Consider the following 18,540-nt stretch of genomic DNA (forward strand, 5'->3'; position numbering starts at 1 on the left):
ACTTTGTTTTCTCAAATGAAATTATTCTGTTGGATGTAGACCAATATTCAAATTTGTGGGTACTTTTTTTGATTTTGTCCTCAAAAATATTAACCACTGCTACAAATATGTTTTTTCAAAAAAAAATAATCAAATTGTTAGCAACATTTATTCTTAATGATTTGGCACAACCAATAAAATATGTAGTTGGATACTGGAAATCATGGATCTTGCTACTCTATACATTAGTCAAATATTCTAGGGAAAGCTGAGATTAAAAAATAGTTTTAATGAGCCAATTTAACAAAACAGGACTAAATGCCTAATATTGCATTATCTGTCATTTTATGCATCAGATACCTTAAGCCAGGGGTCTTCAAACTTGGCCCTTTTATGACTTGTGGACTTCAACTCCCAGAATTCCTCAGCCAGTGTGCCTGACTGAGGAATTCTGGGAGTTGAAGTCCACAAGTCATAAAAGGGCCAAGTTTGAAGACCCCTGCTTAAGCATTCGCACAAACCACAGTCTAATACATTTTTATAGGTATCCAAAGTTGCCTTTTCCACTATGGTTTTAGAGAGTAGGAAATATGATGATTATTTCAAATGTACTGTAGCTATTTGCATTTAGATATGATGGCATTATAGAAGGATCTGTCTTATTTTCTACTACCCTGATCTCATCTAATCTGAGTGGTTCCTACAGTTAGCATTTCATTACAGAAAGATTCCAGGGCAGTTTATCGTTTCATGAAAGAAGAGGTAACTTAACACCAGCTTATATACTGTACTGGTGACCTGGCTAACCCAAGTGGTAATATGTTACTTTTGCCAGCATGGAAATGCCACATAATTTGGGATAACAAAGAGATTATCATGAAATGGAAGATTCTTCTTTAAATGAAATTATAGATTAATTTTAAGGGAAGCTAAGAATTCCAAACAAAAAGGCCAGCAATCAGTCTTTATATATTTACAAGCATTACTTAAAAAAAATGTGTGAAAAAGTGCTCTTTATATTCTAGTTTTGAGGAGAAACCAGTCTTATGTAGAGTGTTTTGTAGTTTAAAAGAGGAAACAATGGCATTCTCAATGACCTAAAGAATAATAGCAGCTCAAGATGCATAATTGTTTTTTGGAAAGAATCTCATCTCTTAGCCTTTCTGCTGAAATATCCATGGGAGGCTGGCTGCAATGGTAAGCTCCACCCCATCCCTAGCTTGATTTTTAGGCATGCGCCTTGCCCCAAAACTAGGGCTTATTTTCGGGGTAGGACTTACTTTTGGGAAAACACGCTATATGTTTTTCCTTGCAAAAGGAATGAATGTGCTTATTTTCCTTCCTTACAAATGACACTCAAAATTGCGGGGTGTTCCAGCCCATCAGCAGAAAAAGCTCAATAATTTTATTTGTTAGATTTAGGTACTGCCTGTCCTCCAAGAGTTCATGGCAGTTATTTAGTGTTTCTTCAACTTCTCACACACCCCTCCACAGCATTGTGTACAATTGGTGGATTGATACAGACTATTAGTGATTGGTCCTGAGTCACCCAATAGGCTTCACACATTTTGCCCTCTTTTTTTGCTGGGAATGGGGAAAGCCTCATAACTTTGTACTTCCAGTTGCTTTTTCTCTAACCATGGCAACTATGATCTTATTTGCTCTGCTGTAATAAAAAAAATATCAAAATGGTTTATTCCTAAACTGAAGCATTAACGTTTTTAGCAGAAAGGTAAGGAGATATGTACGTATGTAGTAGGAAAGTATTTTCTGTTTGTACTGGAGAGGCAGATATATGTTTGAAAGGTCCATGTTTAAGTATCTGTATTAGATACAGTTGTGTCTCCCAAAGATCTGGATTACACTTAGTTGCCATTCCTGAGGTAAGGACACAGAGTAGCATGTGATAAGAGTTCAAGTGGCTATGAAGGAATAGGATCATCACAGGACTTGGGGTAGATGTGTACAACCTTCCATAACTGAGATTTGAACCTGGGCTGATTGCACATTAGGCAGTTGTTTTTACCTCTTGAGCCACAGGATCTCTCTCGCTTTGTTAGCTTCTGCAAGGGGAGATATGTGTCAAATACTTGTTAACTCAGAATCTCAGAAGGGTATGGCTGACTGATGAAAACTAATAAGTTTGAAATGCATTTCAGTCTCCCTTAATTCTTTGTTAGTAATTTACAGAAAAATATATGAGCTGTCCGGTGTGACTACTGCCTGTTCGACGGCCTTCAATATAGGCTGAAACAGGAAATAAAGATTTGCCCCATGTTTGGGGCCTAGCAAGGTAATCTAAATAGTTAACAAGTATTTGACACTCACACACACACACACACACACACACACACACACACACACACACACACACATATATATATATATATATATATATATATATATATATATATATATATATATTCCAGTATATATATTTTAAATGGGACATAATCTCTGTGAACTTATGCAGAATTGACTTGGGAGGCTGGTGTGTGGTGTAGTTGGTTCACCTGGTGTGGTAGGATGGAGGGTTTGTTGTCACTGTGTGTTGGGGGAAGAGAGCACGGGGGGGAGGCTCAGCTAACCTCAATGTACACATGTTGTACTTTGACAATAAAGGTTTATTATTATTAACAGTGCTTAAATAGAAAATCATTTACTTGAATTCATTCTTCTGTTCATGCCGTTCATCAAATTTTCCAATTTGTGACCAATTTTGTTTTTTTAAAAACACCATGTTTACTTTTTTTCAGAAACAATATCACTATTGCCCCCACACTTCAGATATTCTCATGAAAATATCTTATACCCTCACATGAAATATCTTTTTCTTCAATTTAATAGCATTGAAGATTCATGCCAGATGCTTTTTTCAATAATGTTATTAAATATTACATTATATCAGTAAAAGGTAAACAGCTATAAAACAAATACATTAAAAAAATTAAAAAGTGGAGGAAAAGAAAAAGAATGACATCTCCCTTTTCATCCCCAGCATCAATAACTTATCAATCAACATCTATGAAAATATAATCAGTCATCTCTTCATTCCATATATCATCCCAATTTCTATAAACCATCTCTAGAACCTCAAATCCCTATTGAATGGTGTAAGTCCAGTAAGGATTATCAGAAACAACAATATAAATATTACTAGTTGTATCTCTTACATCCAGTATGAATCCTTCCTTTCTCTTTAAACAAATCCCCCTTTTCCTCTCCTCTAATAATCAAAAGTTCAGTCCCCAAGTAAATAAAACATTACTAGAAATAACCACCATCATCCAATCCTAATCAAGTAACTTTTAAACATCCTTCCCCAAATAATAACCTTTTACAGATAGTCCTTCACTTACAACTGTTCACTTAGTGACCGCTCAAAGTTACAATGGCACTGAGAAAAGTTACATGACAATTTTTCACATGACCTTTGCAACATCTTCATGGTCATGTCATTTACATTTGGATGCTTGACAACTGACTCAGATTTATGATGGTTGCAATGTTCTGGAGTCATGCAACTTTCTGACAAGCAAAGTCAATGGGAAAACCAGATTTACTTTACAACCATGTTATTAAGTTAACAACTGCAATTATTCACTTAACAAATGTGAGAAGAAAAATTGTAAAATGGGGCAAAACTTACTTAACAAATTTCTCACTTAGCAATATACATTTTGGGATCAATTGTGGTTGTAGGTTGAATCTTGATTGAATAAACCAAGAATTTTGTATTCTTTTTTTTTCTTTCTGCAAACAATCTTTGACAACTTCAAAGAAATTTCTAGCATCTGTTCTTCTCACATGCTCATCCTATCTTGTCATCAAGTTTTTATTTTCATGTTTGTCAAATCCCCTTTGTACTTCCAAAATATGTTTATGTTTATGTTTATTGGACTTATACCGGCCTTCTCCCGTAGGACTCAGGGCGGTTCACAAGGAATTAAAAATAACAATACAAATTACAAAAGTTAAGAAAAATTAAAATAATTAAATTTAGTCCTTGAATAAAATAAAACCCCTATTAAACTCCAATTAAAAACCCAATTAAAATAAAATTACAATTAAAATTCTCAGTCCTGGCCGGAAAGCTCAAAGAGCCAGGTCTTCAGGTCCCGGAGGAATGAACGAAGGTCAGGGGCAGTCCTGAGCTCTACGGGCAGCTGGTTCCAAAGGGCAGGCGCACCCACAGAGAAGGCCCTCCCCCTGGGTGTCAACTCCAGAAAATCTCTTTTATAAATCCAGTAAAAGGAAATAATTCAGATTGCTCATCTTATTTGTTATTTGTATTTCTTTTTCAGTTTTCATCTTTCCTTTGAAAATCCATTACTTGAAAGGTCATCTCTAGAATTGGTCTTTGGGCTTTTTTTTAGCCAGTGGATTACAGAAACCATTTCTGTGTTTGGCTTTCGATAGGCTGGGGACTGTGAGATTCCATCTTGTTTATAGCTGTTACGGTCACCTTCATAGACTCCAGATTTGACTGGGCTCACTTCTTAATCAGTTTACTTCCCCTCCCCGCTCTCCTTTTACCTTCTTTAAAGATTTAGACCCTTCAGACTAGCAAGTTTAATTGAACTCATTGGGTGACTCTTTTTTAATCCTTTAAAAACATCAGTATAACTATAATTCCAAAGATTTATAAAAAAATTGGAATTTATTTATTTAAGAAAATTTATATGGCCAGCCACTCACTATGAGTGACTATAGGCAGCTAACAGAAATTAAAACCCTGCATACCAACAAGAAAGACAATAACCCCCTCTCCACAACAACAATCAATTAGAACATATAGAAAAAGGATGAATTTTGTTGCCTTTAGAAAGTTTTAAATGAAGTAAGGGCTCAGATGGACTTAATTTAAGACTTTGAAGTTGATTGAAAGGATCCTTCCTCTGTCATGGAAAACCCTTTGTTTACACACTTTGAAACCGATAACAAGACTTTGACAATGAGACACTAGAGGGCACCAGATGGTTACCTTAAGTTAAGAGAAACTTTTGCTCTAAAGAAACAGGAAGTTTTCGAACTATTTAACTGTTCCCTGGTTTTAGATGATATTATTGCAGAGGAACAAGTCTCACCCTCCCCCCCCCAAAAAAAACCTGAAGCTGACTTACAGGTGGAATTAAAAATTACAACTTAAAAGAAAAACACAATTGTTTAATGAATGGGATTTATGCCCTTGTATTATAGGGGGAAAGTGACTATAAATTGTGATCAGACATGCAGTTTTATTTACACTACATGGATCTGCTACAAAGCAGGCTATTCACCAAATGTAATGTTTGATCCAGTTTCTGTCCCCCCCCAATTTAAAGAATATTGTTGTTCCTCTGGACTTTATTTTCTATCCAGGATAAAAATGGTTTCTAAACAAAGCCAGACTACTGTGAATAGCAAAACTACCCAGTATAATTTGTTCTGGGCACTGTGTATTCTTTTATGTGCACTTAGCAGCTCTTAAGGGAGAATTGGTGCAATCGAGCATTTTATAAACCAATTTCCATACCATTTTCTCTCCCATTCTATCAAATCAAAACTAAACACAGACTTCTGGTTTGAATAATGGATAGTTTATTCTTCTCTTTCCATGTCAACTTTGTTCATTATCTTGCTTGATGTAAAATTCTAGTTTATTGAAAGGTTTGTCCTTTCAGTAAGGGTTCTGTTCTATAAGGGTTTGATTCCTGAAAATCCTCACAGTGTGATAATACGTTGTTTCTAAATCTAAGACCTTATCTAAGATTTAAGACTTTAAGGGAGAAAAATAGGACTAGGGCAGGGGTAGGCAACCTCGTCTCTTTTATGACTCATGGACTTCAACTCCCAGAATTCCTGAGTCAGCTATGCTGACTCAGGAATTCTGGGAGTTGAAGTCCATGAGTCAGCTGACTCAGGAATTCTGGGAGTTGAAGTCCATGAGTCATAAAAGAGATGAGGTTGCCTACCCCTGGACTAGGGAAACTAAGTCATGATTCAACCTGTTGCAATCCTTCAAACATCCTTTTCACTCTGTAATGAAATTACAGCAAGACAAAGAGACCACAGTAAAGAACAGTAAAGCAGCAAAAGGAAAGAAAACCTTAGGAAGTAAAAAGAGCAGAAATGCTTATTTGTAACAGAAGCTGACTGTCAAAGAAAGATCAGACCATACGGTTGCAGATACCCAAATACAGATGGTGACACAAATTGCTTTACAGAAATTTCTCACCATTTCTCACATTTGGACACAGTAAACTAGTCTGTGGCAAGGGGTTATTGGTTATTATTTGTGATCTGGAGTTGGCCTTTTAAAGATGATGCAGATTATGGAATTTCACTTGTGGCCAATATAGTAAACTTTTCCCAACTTTTAAACTCCACGTCCTTCCTTTATTCCTTTCCTCCAAGGTCCTATTTTTTCTTTTTAAAAAAAATCAATTGATTTATTGATTTATTGGTGTCTTTTAACATTTGTTCCTCTGTTTAAGCTCCTTTCATTTCTAGTTGCCTGATTTGTATTTAAAGCAGTAAGGCATGCAGGCATATTAATTATTCCCAAAATACAAATACCCTTTAGAAATTGTTCCTTATCTCTAATATCTGGGTTTAATCTCTCAGTAGAGAGCAGAGAGTAACACAGCTTCTAACTTATATGACTGGTAAATTCTCATTTCCCAATAACACCCCTGGAATAATAAAGTCACTGATATTTAAAATATATATTTCATTTGTGGGTATTTTTAATGCAATATAAGGGATGTGGTGGCTCAGTGTTAGGGTTAGGATGCTGAGCTTCTCAATCAGAAGGTTGGCAGTTTGGCGGGTCGAATCCCGAGTGCTGCGTAACAGAGTGAGCACCTGTTACTCGTCCCAGCTTCTGCCAACCTAGCAGTTCAAAAGCATGTAAAAATGCAAGTAGAAAAATTAGGGACCACTACGGTGCAAAGGTAAAAGTGTTCCGTGCGCCTTTGGTGTCTAGACATGCTGGCCACATGACCACGGAGACGTCCTCTGACAAGCGCTGGCTCTTCGGATTTGAAACAGAGATGAGCACCGGCCCCTAGAGTCGGAAATGACTAGCACGCATGTGTGGGGGAAACTTTACCTTTATCTTTTACCTTAATGCAATAGTGATCCATCCCTTCTGTTATAAAATAGATTTTAAGTTGTGTTGTTTCCCCTCCCACTAATACTTACACAGTATTTACAGAAGTATGACACCCCTGAAAGTATCACTCCTAGATTTTGAATTTCTGTCTTTCACACCCATACATCACTCTTCTCCCCTCCTTCAACTTAACTAGATGACTTTATTGTGCTTTTGCTGGTATATACTCATATTATTTCTCAATTGCATTGTGCCAAGTAATCTAAGTGCTTCAGTGATCACAGATTTTTCTTCTGTACTGTTCCCGTCAACAATTCTACTGATCCTTGTATTTGTCTTCCAACCTTTTTTCTTATGACTTTCTTATTTCCTCTGCATATACCTGTAGCAATTATTATAAAAATATATATATTCTCTGTGCTCCAGGAAAGATTGTCTAGTTGTTCTTCCCTAGATGACATCAGCAACCAAAAATAAATTATTGAATGACTGTTCATCTTCTTTCTTTTTTGGGATATTTTTGTTTGGATATATTTATTCTGCTCTTCTCCATTGTCTCCATACCTTGTTTGGAGATGCATCAAAAATGAATATGATAGATGGTGGGAAGTTAAATTTTCTGGAGCAAAATTGTAAATATAGCAGCCCTAAAAACACTATAATTAGCTTGGAAATCTGAATCCTGGTTAATCACAACAGATAGAGAAGCCAGTAAAAATGGATCGTAAAGCTGTATATGGAGAAAAATAAGAGGATTGTCCCTGAATGTTTGGGGATTAATGCGAGAGACATGCCAGGTGAGAGGAAAAGCTAAATAGCTTTTATTACATACAGGAGATGGAATTGGAATACAGAGCTGAGATTGAAAATTGTGTTGAAATTTTGCTAAACTGACCTTAGCAATACTATGTGAAAATCTGTTATAATAACAACAACAACAACAACAACAACAACAATAACAACAACTCAGAACTGCCTATATATTTAACAGCTCTTGGGTCTTTGGTTAGGAGTCTTTGGTTGAAGTGTTAAGTTTATACCAGTCCCAGAATGGGAATCAAATTGAAAATATAACAACAACAACAACAACAACAACAACAACAATAATAATACTGGGAAAAACAAATTGACAAAGTTGTTGAAAATGAACAGGTCAAGATCCTGTGGGACTTTCAAATCCCAACAGCCAATCATCCGGCCCACAACATGCCTGACATCACTATTGTGGAAAAGAAAAGAAAAAGTCTGGTTCATTGATATTGCAATACCAGGTGATGCATGAATTGAAGAGAAACAACTAGAAAAAGATAATGAAATACTGTGATCTGCAAATTGAAGTTGAGAAATTGTGGAGGGAGAAAGCTATGGTTGTACCAATAGTAATAGGAGCCCTTGGAGCAATACCCAAAGGATTGCCTAGATACATGGAACATTTGAACTTCTCAGACTTGAATATTCTGACTTTGCAAAAAAAAAAAACAACAACAAAAAACCCCACCCTACTTAGAACTGCCTATATCAGGGATAGGCAACCTTGGCTCTTTTATGACTTGTGGACTTCAACTCCCAGAATTCCTGAGTCAGCATGGCTGGTTCAGGAATTCTAGATATTGAAGTTCACAAGTCATAAAAGGTTGCCTACTCCTGGGCTATATACTTAGACGCTACCTTAATAGCCCTTAGATCCTTGGTTAGCACTTGAACTGTTCAGTTTTTACCAGTCCCAGACTGTGAATCGAATTGAAGATTAAATATTAAACAACAACAACAACAATAACAATAACAACAGTGTGTGTGTGTGTGTGTGTGTGAGAGAGAGAGAGACAGAGAGAGAGAGAGAGAGAGAGAGAGAGAGAGAGAGAGAGAGAGAGAGAGAGAGAGAGAGAGAGAGAGAGAGAGAGAGAGAGAGAGAGAGAGAGAGTAACAATATTTCATCTCACAGTGGATAGCTTCCAATATGGTCCAAACTGACTTGGCTTTACCTGAAAAATATTTTTCTTTTCTTTTAACAACCCTGCAATCCCTTGCATCAAGGTGGAAAATAGGATGGTACACATAGCATAGATAAAAAAGGCATTTTCTTCAACTGAATGGTCACAACTGACATCTTCACTTTATTACACACCCACCCACTCATTCGTGCCTTGAGTAACAACTCTGGATTGCTTGTTCAATGATTTGTCACTTTGTTTTCTTGGCTGTCCATAATATTCTGAGGAGTCCTCTTCAACACCAAAGTTCAAAGGGGTCAATACTGTTGCTATCCTGCTTCTTTATAGTCCAACTTTTGCTTCCATGGGGTGTCATAAGAAATACCACGGCTTGCACAATTCTGATCATGGCATTTGCATACCTTTTGAAAGGCCTCCATGGCTGTTTTACCGAGTTCTAGTCTGCAGTGTATTTTTGACTCCTTGTTCTTTTCGTGTTGATGGTTCATTCTAAAAGGCAGAAGCATCTACTACTTTGATATTAGTCTAGCCGGTTAAGCTCCTTTCTGAGATTTTTTTCTCATTTTTGGCTTTGGTTTCTATCCTTTTCTCTTCTCAGAATTTTCCACCGTTTGTTCTGACATCAGGTTTGCCTTCTTTTTTTTTCACTTTTGGCAATTTCTTTTCACTCGTTCATGCTTAGTAGCCTCTTTAAGTTAATTCCATAATTCCTTTGGTTCTCTACATGACATTGAGGACTTCAAAAGCAATTCCTGATGTTCTTTTGAAAATGGTCAGCATGTATTCAAGATCCTATCATGGAAACTGATTGCCTTTCTTCTTCTTCTTTAGTTTAATTTGGAGCTTGCACATGAGCAGCTCACAATTACACAGTCAGCACCTGGCCATGTCTTTGCTACTATAATTGAGCTCCTTGACCTCCTTTTAACGATAATATACTCAGTTTGGTTTCTGTATACTCCATTTAATGATGTCTGTGGAGATTCTCAGTCATCCAGGTCATAGTTGTCTCAAAGGTGGGTTTTTTTTTCCCTTTCAAAAGGCAACTGGATTGTTTTTCCTTGAGGAAGAAGAAGAAAAGATTTTGGAACTTCAGTCTCTAGTTTAGAGATGTTGTTTGAAGACAGTGTTCACTGAACACTGAAGAATTCTTTGAAATGACAGAAAGTGATACTGTAAGACAGTGTCCTGCTTCTTTTTGGTTTCCAGAGCCATGCAATCCAACTACATTTTCCTCTTTCATGTTTCCAACTTTGGCATTCCAGTGTCCATTTGCAAGCAGCACATCTTGCTTGCACGTTCTGCAGCTTTAGACTTGATCATAGAAGTCATCAACTTCTTCTTCTACATCTGTGGTTAGAGCATAAAATGTGAGTGATCATCATATTAAAAGATGTTCCATGAAACCTAATCAATACTGCGTTATACTGTTCTTGGTATGCCCTTTCTAGCTATTTCTTCTTTGGGTTTTTTATGTCCTAAGTAATAAATGGTGTAATTGTCTATCTGAAAGGATCCCATCCCAGTCCATCTTAATTTACTGATGCCTATAATATCAAATTAGGGACGCGGTGGCTCAGTGGGTTAGGACGCTGAACTTGACGATCGGAAGGTCGGCAGTTCGGCGGGTCGAATCCCGAGTGCCGCGTAGCAGAGTTGAGCGCCTGTTACTCGTCCCAGCTTCTGCCAACCTAGCAGTTCGAAAGCACGTAAAAATGCAAGTAGAAAAATAGGGACCACTATGGTGGGAAGGTAACAGCGTTCCGTGTGCCTTTGGCATCTAGTCATGCCGGCCACATGACCACGGAGACGTCCTCGGACAAGCGCTGGCTCTTCGGCTTTGAAACGGAGATGAGCACCGGCCCCTAGAGTCGGACCGACTAGCATGCATGTGCGTGCGGGGGAACCTTTACCTTTACCTATAATATCAAATTATAGTCATTTCATTTTAACTTTGACCGTGTTGAGTTTCCTTTTGTTCATGCTTCTTAGCTTCCATATTCCTACTGTAATTCTATCTTTGCAACTTTGGATTTTCTTTTCCTGAATGGTAACATGAGCAACGAGATATCCCAAAGGCTTTAATATTGCCATGTAGCATTCTGAAAGATGCTTAGTTCCTCTTTATTAGTATGCTGAGTGATATTTGGACCCAAGGGCCCATCATCTGGCACTAAATCATAAATCATTTTGTGTTTTGCATCTATGTGGTTTTCTTGTTAAAAACTACAGAAGTAGTTCTTATCATTGCCTTCTGCCACACAGTATGAATTCATGCTTTTTCCATTGTCAGTAAAGCAATTACTCACTTCCAGGATCTTCTTGTATAAGTGCTACCCCATATGGATTTCTGCTTCCTTTGGTTGGGCAATTAGGATGACCTTCATGCCTTAGATGACCTTGCTGGGAGTTTATACTCTTGGCATACACTCCCAACACTTTTGCTCATCCCTCCCAGGAACAACCCAAACCCCACAATGAGTCAGCACAGCAGGACTTGGGAGGTTGGTGAAGTAAAATATAGATGATTAGATAATGAATTTAAGAATATTGAACAGAGCTATTTCCAATTCTCCTCAGTTTTGCATTAATCAGTATTTCCATCCAAATCCACTCCTTCCATATTTTAACTCTGTTTTTGCCATTAATTAGCCGTTACTGGCCATTACTGGCTTATTTAGAATTTTTACTTGTTTCCCTGGGTGTGTACATATGTGTTAGCCCTTTCAAGAAAAAAAAAATATCTTGAAATTTCTCTCAATACATTTCTTCATACATTTGGAAGGGGAAAAAAGTTTTTATAAGGTTCAAACAGAAAGGTGTTGTGTATTTACAGGTTATTAATGTTAAACATAATTATAATTGAATACAGGGCTGAGGTAAAAGCCGCAGCAGCTTTTGACAGCTGTCAAAAGCTGCCGGACAGAACCACGCAGGCGCCGCCGTCTGACAGCTCTCGGCTGTCAGAATCACCTGGCAACCGCACGTGCTACCGATGACAGCTCCGAGCTGTCAAAACCCAGCCGGCTCGGATTGGCGAAGCAGACAGCGCGGGAAACCGGCTCAGCCCTGATTGGTCGATATGTTGACAGCTGCGAGTATAAATAAGAGAACTGTTCTCCTGTTCCTTGCCTGGTTCTTAATAAAAGTAAAGTTACTTAACTTTGCTGTCTCGCCTGCTCTCTTTGCTAAAGCACTGGCGACGAGGATGGGATGCCTGCTTACATAGCTGAAGTCACCGCCTAAGGGGAGAAGAGATTTTTCCCCTTAGCCTGAGCTAGTCACTCGCTGAAGTCACTTGGAAGCCTAGCTTCCACACAACGCAAGCAGCAGCACCCACGACTAGACAGACAGCATGACGAACCACGGCCATATTTGCGAGTTCAACACTCGCCACCCAGAATGCTGGGAATCTCATCTAGGCCAGGTAGAAGGATACCTGGTGGTGAAGAAGATTACGGATGACCGGGCGAAGGCAGCCGCCCTCCTCTGGCTCAGCGGGCCCGCCGTCTACGATGCCGCTGTGGGACTCTTCAGTCCAGAACCAATCGCAACAATCTCCTATGCCGAACTGACCGAGGGGCTGAGTAAACACTTTATGCCCACGAAGTCAGAGCTCTTCTGGAGGGTAAATTTCGCCCGACAAGTACAGCTTCCTGACGAGCCCGCCAATGACTTTATAACCCGGGTCAGACACGCCGCACGGCCATGTCGGTTCCCTGATTTAGAGGACCGAATCCGGGACCAAATTGTCATTGGGCTTAAAGATGAGCGGCTGAGGAGGAAGCTGATCGCCAAGCCCGCACTGACACTGGCTGAAGTGGCAATGGAAGTCATCGCCTACGAGGATAGCCACGGTGACAACCAACGTTCCCCTGATAGCGGGCCCGGTGGGTCCGTGCACCAGGAGGATGGCGGTTTCAGCGGTCCAGAGGACGACGACGCCTCCATGGACATCGACGCGGTGCAGCGGCGATTCGAAAGGCTCAGACTACAACGCAACAACCGAGGGGACCCTGCCAACAACCAAAAGAGCGCCAGCTACCAGCCGAACAGGGCTAAATGTGCCAGCTGCGGCGGAAGCCATCCGAGAGCAGCATGCCGGTTCCGCAGTGCCAAGTGCCATGGATGCGGGAAAACAGGTCACCTCAAAGCCGTGTGCCGCAGCCGGAGCCGAGAAAATCTGCATGAATTGGAGGTGACGCCTGCAGGTATGAACCAGCCCACACCCAGGGTCAGGCACAAATCCAAACCCCTAGTGCAAAATGTGAAGGGAAAAGTGAGGGAGCACACAGTCCACAGCACCCTTCAGCCCAAAGTCAAGGTGGACGTCCTAATTCATGGAATTCCCTGTGAGATGGAAGTGGACTCTGGGTCCTCCGTCTCACTCATTTCTTGGCAAACTTACAGGGACATTTGTAACCGCAGCAGAAAACGGCCTGCCCTACGCCCCACTAAACTCCGCCTAGCGGATTTTCAAAAAACGCCCATTAAACTCCAAGGGAAGGCTTCCGTCCCAACGGAGTTTAAACAATTTAAAGGATCCCTTACCATACTAGTGACCCAAGAAAACAGGACCAGCCTGCTAGGGCTGGACTGGTTTGAGGCGCTAGGGATAGCGTTGACAGGCATCAATGCCACTCAGCTGTCAAACTTAGAATCCGTCTGCCTTCAATTCGCGGACGTTTTTGACAGCTCACTAGGAAAATACACAGGACCACCAGTATCCTTAAAACTAAACCCGAATGTAATGCCTGTCAGAATCAAGGCGCGAAGAGTTCCCTTCGCCTTGAGAGAAAAAATAGAAAAGGAACTAGATCGGTTAATTAACTTAGGGGTCCTAGAACCAGTAGAAGGGGCCGAATGGGAGACACCCATAGTGACCCCAATTAAGCCCAATGGCCAAATCAGATTATGTGCTGACTATAAGGCAACCCTAAACCGTGCATTAAACACCCATGCCTACCCGGTCCCGGCTGTCAAAGACATCCTGGCGGCCATTAAGTCAGGCGCCATTTTCGCTAAGTTAGACTTGGCGCAGGCGTATTTACAGCTGCCTGTCACCCCTGACACCGCCTTAGCACAGACAATTGTCACGCACAAGGGAGCATTTAAAATTAACCGCCTTCAGTTCGGCATCTCTGCAGCCCCAGGGATCTTCCAAGAAATCATGGAAAAAACACTCAAAGGGATCCCTGGGGTCTGCCCATATTTCGATGACATCCTAATTGCAGGGGAATCAGAAAACGACTTAGCGGACAAATTAACAAAGGTGCTCCTTAGATTCAGGGAGGCTGGCCTTAAATTAAGACGAGACAAATGCTCCATAGGGGTGCCCTCAACGGAGTTTTTAGGGTTTAAAATTGACGCAAAAGGGATTCACACCACTGAATCAAAAATAAAAGCCATTAAGACAGCACCAACCCCCCAAAATAAGCAGGAACTGCAAGCCTTCCTAGGGTTAGTTAATTTTTACCATACCTTCCTGCCTCACAAAGCCTCCATCGCTGAACCCCTCCACAGGCTATTAGATAAGGGCAAACCCTGGATTTGGTCACCTCAGCACGACAAAAGTTTTAAACTTCTAAAAAACTTACTGACTAGCAACGCTACGGTGGCACTGTTCAACGAACAGCTACCTTTATGTCTGGCTTGCGATGCCTCTCCCTACGCCATTGGAGCAGTCCTAAGCCACTTAACTAAGGAAGGAACGCAAACCCCTGTAGCGTTCTATTCCAGAACGCTGTCAAAACCTGAGCGCAATTACGCTCAAATTGATAAAGAGGCTTTAGCTATAGTTGCTAGCGTAAAAAAGTTTCATGACTACCTATATGGTCGTCAATTTACCATCTTTACAGACCATAAGCCTCTATTAGGAATCTTTACAGTAAACAAACTGACACCCCAAATATTATCTCCCCGCATCCTGAGATGGTCTACCTTTTTGTCAGCCTATTCATTCACCTTAGAATACAGACCAGGAAAAAGCATGGGCCATGCTGACGGGCTTAGCAGACTGCCCCAACCAATAATCGACCCAGACCCTGCACCAGCTGGAAAGATACTGGCTATCTCTGAACTGCCTGAATGCCCATTATCCGTCAAGGACATTTCTGCAGCCACAGCTGCAGACAAAACACTGGGCAGAGTTTTAGGCTATGTCACGTCAGGCTGGCAATCCACACCCCCAGACCCAGAATTCCAACCTTATATTTTGAAACAAAAAAGAATTATCCACACATCAAGGATGTTTATTATGGGGCAGCAGGGTAGTCATACCCGAAAAGCACAGATTAAAGGTGTTAGAAAGCCTCCACGAAGGTCACCCGGGCACCGTCAAAATGAAGGCTCTGGCCAGAAGCTACGTCTGGTGGCCAGGATTAGACAAACAAATAGAAGCACATGTAGCTGGCTGTTATCCCTGCCAACTTGTCAGAGCAGCCCAGCCCCAAGCTCCCATACACAGATGGGAAACAACCAAGACACCCTGGTCACACATCCACATAGACTTTGCAGGTCCATTCCAAGGACAAACATTCCTAATAGTCGTGGATAGCTATTCCAGATGGCTAGAGGTGGCCCCAGTCACAAGCACAACTTCTGCAGCCACAATACAAGTTTTAAGGGGGTTGTTTGCCACACATGGGCTTCCGGACGTAATAGTCTCCGATAACGGCCCCCAATTTACTTCCTACGAATTCCAGAGTTTCACAACGGCGAACTCTATTAGGCACACCACCACGGCTCCGTTTCACCCATCCACTAACGGCTTGGCTGAGGTGATGGTGAAGTCGACCAAAGAGGCACTGCGGAAAATCATCACCGGCAACTGGCACCGCAGACTTGCTCAATTCCTTTTATTGCAACACACCACCCCCTGCACAACTACAGGGAAGTCTCCAGCAGAGCTTCGCTGGGGCAAGAGAGTAACTACCAGATTGGACCGTCTACATCCTGACAGATCCCCACCAGACCCAGAGCTTCCCCTCCAGTACAGAACTCTCAGCACAGGGCAAGCTGTCTGGGCCAGGGACTACAGAGGGGGCAATAAATGGACACAGGGGGTCGTCTTAGAACGAACAGGTCCCCTATCATACGTCATTGACACGGGAAATAATTCCCACATCCGCAGACACATAGACCAACTACGGCGTCGCAGCCCACAAAATATGGGGGAGAGGGGGGACCGGGAAATGCAATCTGAACCACCGCTGTTGGCAACTGCACATCAAGACACCCCTGAACAATCGACACCACTACATAACCCAGCACAACGGGACTTCTTCCATCAAGGAAACCCCGAAGCAAGAGAGTCAAGCCCCCCACCCCCCGAGCCAGATTCCAACACATACCAAGAAAAAGAACATACGGAAGAACCCATTCCCCGATGGTCCGAAAGAATAAAAAGACCCCCCACTTATTTAGAAGACATCGAATGGGGCAACCCCAAAAAGAAACAATTGGGGAAACGGCAACTCAATCAGAGGGAGGGGTAAGGGGTGTTGTGTATTTACAGGTTATTAATGTTAAACATAATTATAATTTAATACAGGGCTGAGGTAAAAGCCGCGGCAGCTTTTGACAGCTGTCAAAAGCTGCCGGACAGAACCACGCAGGCGCCGCCGTCTGACAGCTCTCGGCTGTCAGAATCACCTGGCAACCGCACGTGCTACCGATGACAGCTCCGAGCTCTCAAAACCCAGCCGGCTCGGATTGGCGAAGCAGACAGCGCGGGAAACCGGCTCAGCCCTGATTGGTCGATATGTTGACAGCTGCGAGTATAAATAAGAGTGCTGTTCTCCTGTTCCTTGCCTGGTTCTTAATAAAAGTAAAGTTACTTAACTTTGCTGTCTCGCCTGCTCTCTTTGCTAAAGCAAAAAGTATAGGGGTATAATAAAAATGCATTTGATAAGTGTAAATTTCTTCAGTTTAGGTCATTTTCTGAACATGCTTTCCAGTTGTTCACAGTAATAATAAACCTTTATTGTCAAAGTACAACATGTGTACATTGAGATTAGCTGAGCCTCCCCCCATGCTCTCTCCCCCCAACACACAGTGACAACAAACCCTCCATCCTACCACACCATGTGAACCAACTACACCACACACCGGCCTCCCAAGTCAATTCTGCATAAGATTATGTCCCATTTAAAAGCCTAACAGCCCACGGATAAAAGCTATTTTTCAGCCTGTTGGTACGGCTGGCTATATTCCTATATCTCCTACCGGATGGTAGGAGAGTAAAGAGATACCGTCCAGGGTGTGAGTCATCCCTGAGAATCTTCCTCACTCTTCCAAGGCAATGAGCCCTGGCGATGTCATCCAGTGGTGTCAGGGAAAAGCCCACAATGTCTTGTGCTGTGCTCATTACCCTCTGTAATACTTTCCTGTCCGCGGCTGTCAGACCAGCATACCAAACCACAATACCATACGAGAGGACGCTCTCTATAGTAGACCAGTAAAAGAGGGTCATTAGCTGTTGTTCTACCCTGTTCTTCCGCAAGACCCTAAGAAAGTGAATTTAATTTAATTTTAATTTAATTTATTAATATTTCTATACCGCCCTTCTCCCGAAGGACTCAGGGCGGTGTACAGGGCAAGAATAAAACACAAAGTTACAAAAATTAAAAAGTAATTAAATACATGCCCATAAAAAACAATAAATACATTAATAAAACCCCAATAAAATGATAATAAAAAACCCCACCAATCCCCCCTCAGGCCAGGCCGGCTTGTTTGAACAAGTATGTTTTCAGATCGCGGCGAAAGGAGCGAAGATCGGGCGCCGTCCGGAGCTCAACCGGTAACTGGTTCCATAACTCCGGGGCACCCACAGAGAAAGATCTCCCCCTGGGGGCCACCAATCTACATTCTCTGACCGGTGGCACCCTGAGGAGTCCCTCTCTGTGGGAACGCACAGGGCGAAGGGAAGTTGACGCCTCTGTTGGGCCTTTCTAGCCACCTGGGTTGTGTTAACTTTCCAGGTCAGATCTTCACAGAGGTAGACTCCCAGAAATTTAAAGGAGGAAACTCTCTCTACACAGTCCTCCCCAATGTAAAGTGGGGCAGGTTCCTGCTATAACTACTCCATAACAAGTAGACCAATGATGAAAGGTATGGACACAGAGAGGCAGATATGAGTAGGGTCTGTCTTTGCTTCAGAAAAGCACTCACCCTTACAAGTTTGCAGGGACAACTTTTCAAAACTTATATTCTTCCAAAAGCTTGTATTTTCTTATATTTGCTGGCTCCAATAAAATTTCCGTGTTCCTATAGATCTGATGTGGCTGCTAGGGTTATTCTTAATAGGGCACTCTGATTTGAGACACTGTAGTGTTTATTTCAAGACAAGCATTTTGTACTTGTTCAATAACTGTCAAAGCATACATTGACAAGAATGAGTTTCATTATCTGATAGCTTTGAGATCCTCCAATCAATTCTGAACGGTGAAATGCTGCTCCCTTTGAAATACAGAAAAGCAGGATAATAGATTATTCCAAAACTCAATCTCA

This window comes from Vipera ursinii (genome assembly GCF_947247035.1).
Source record: "Vipera ursinii genome assembly, chromosome: 3".
Taxonomy (NCBI): domain Eukaryota; kingdom Metazoa; phylum Chordata; class Lepidosauria; order Squamata; family Viperidae; genus Vipera; species Vipera ursinii.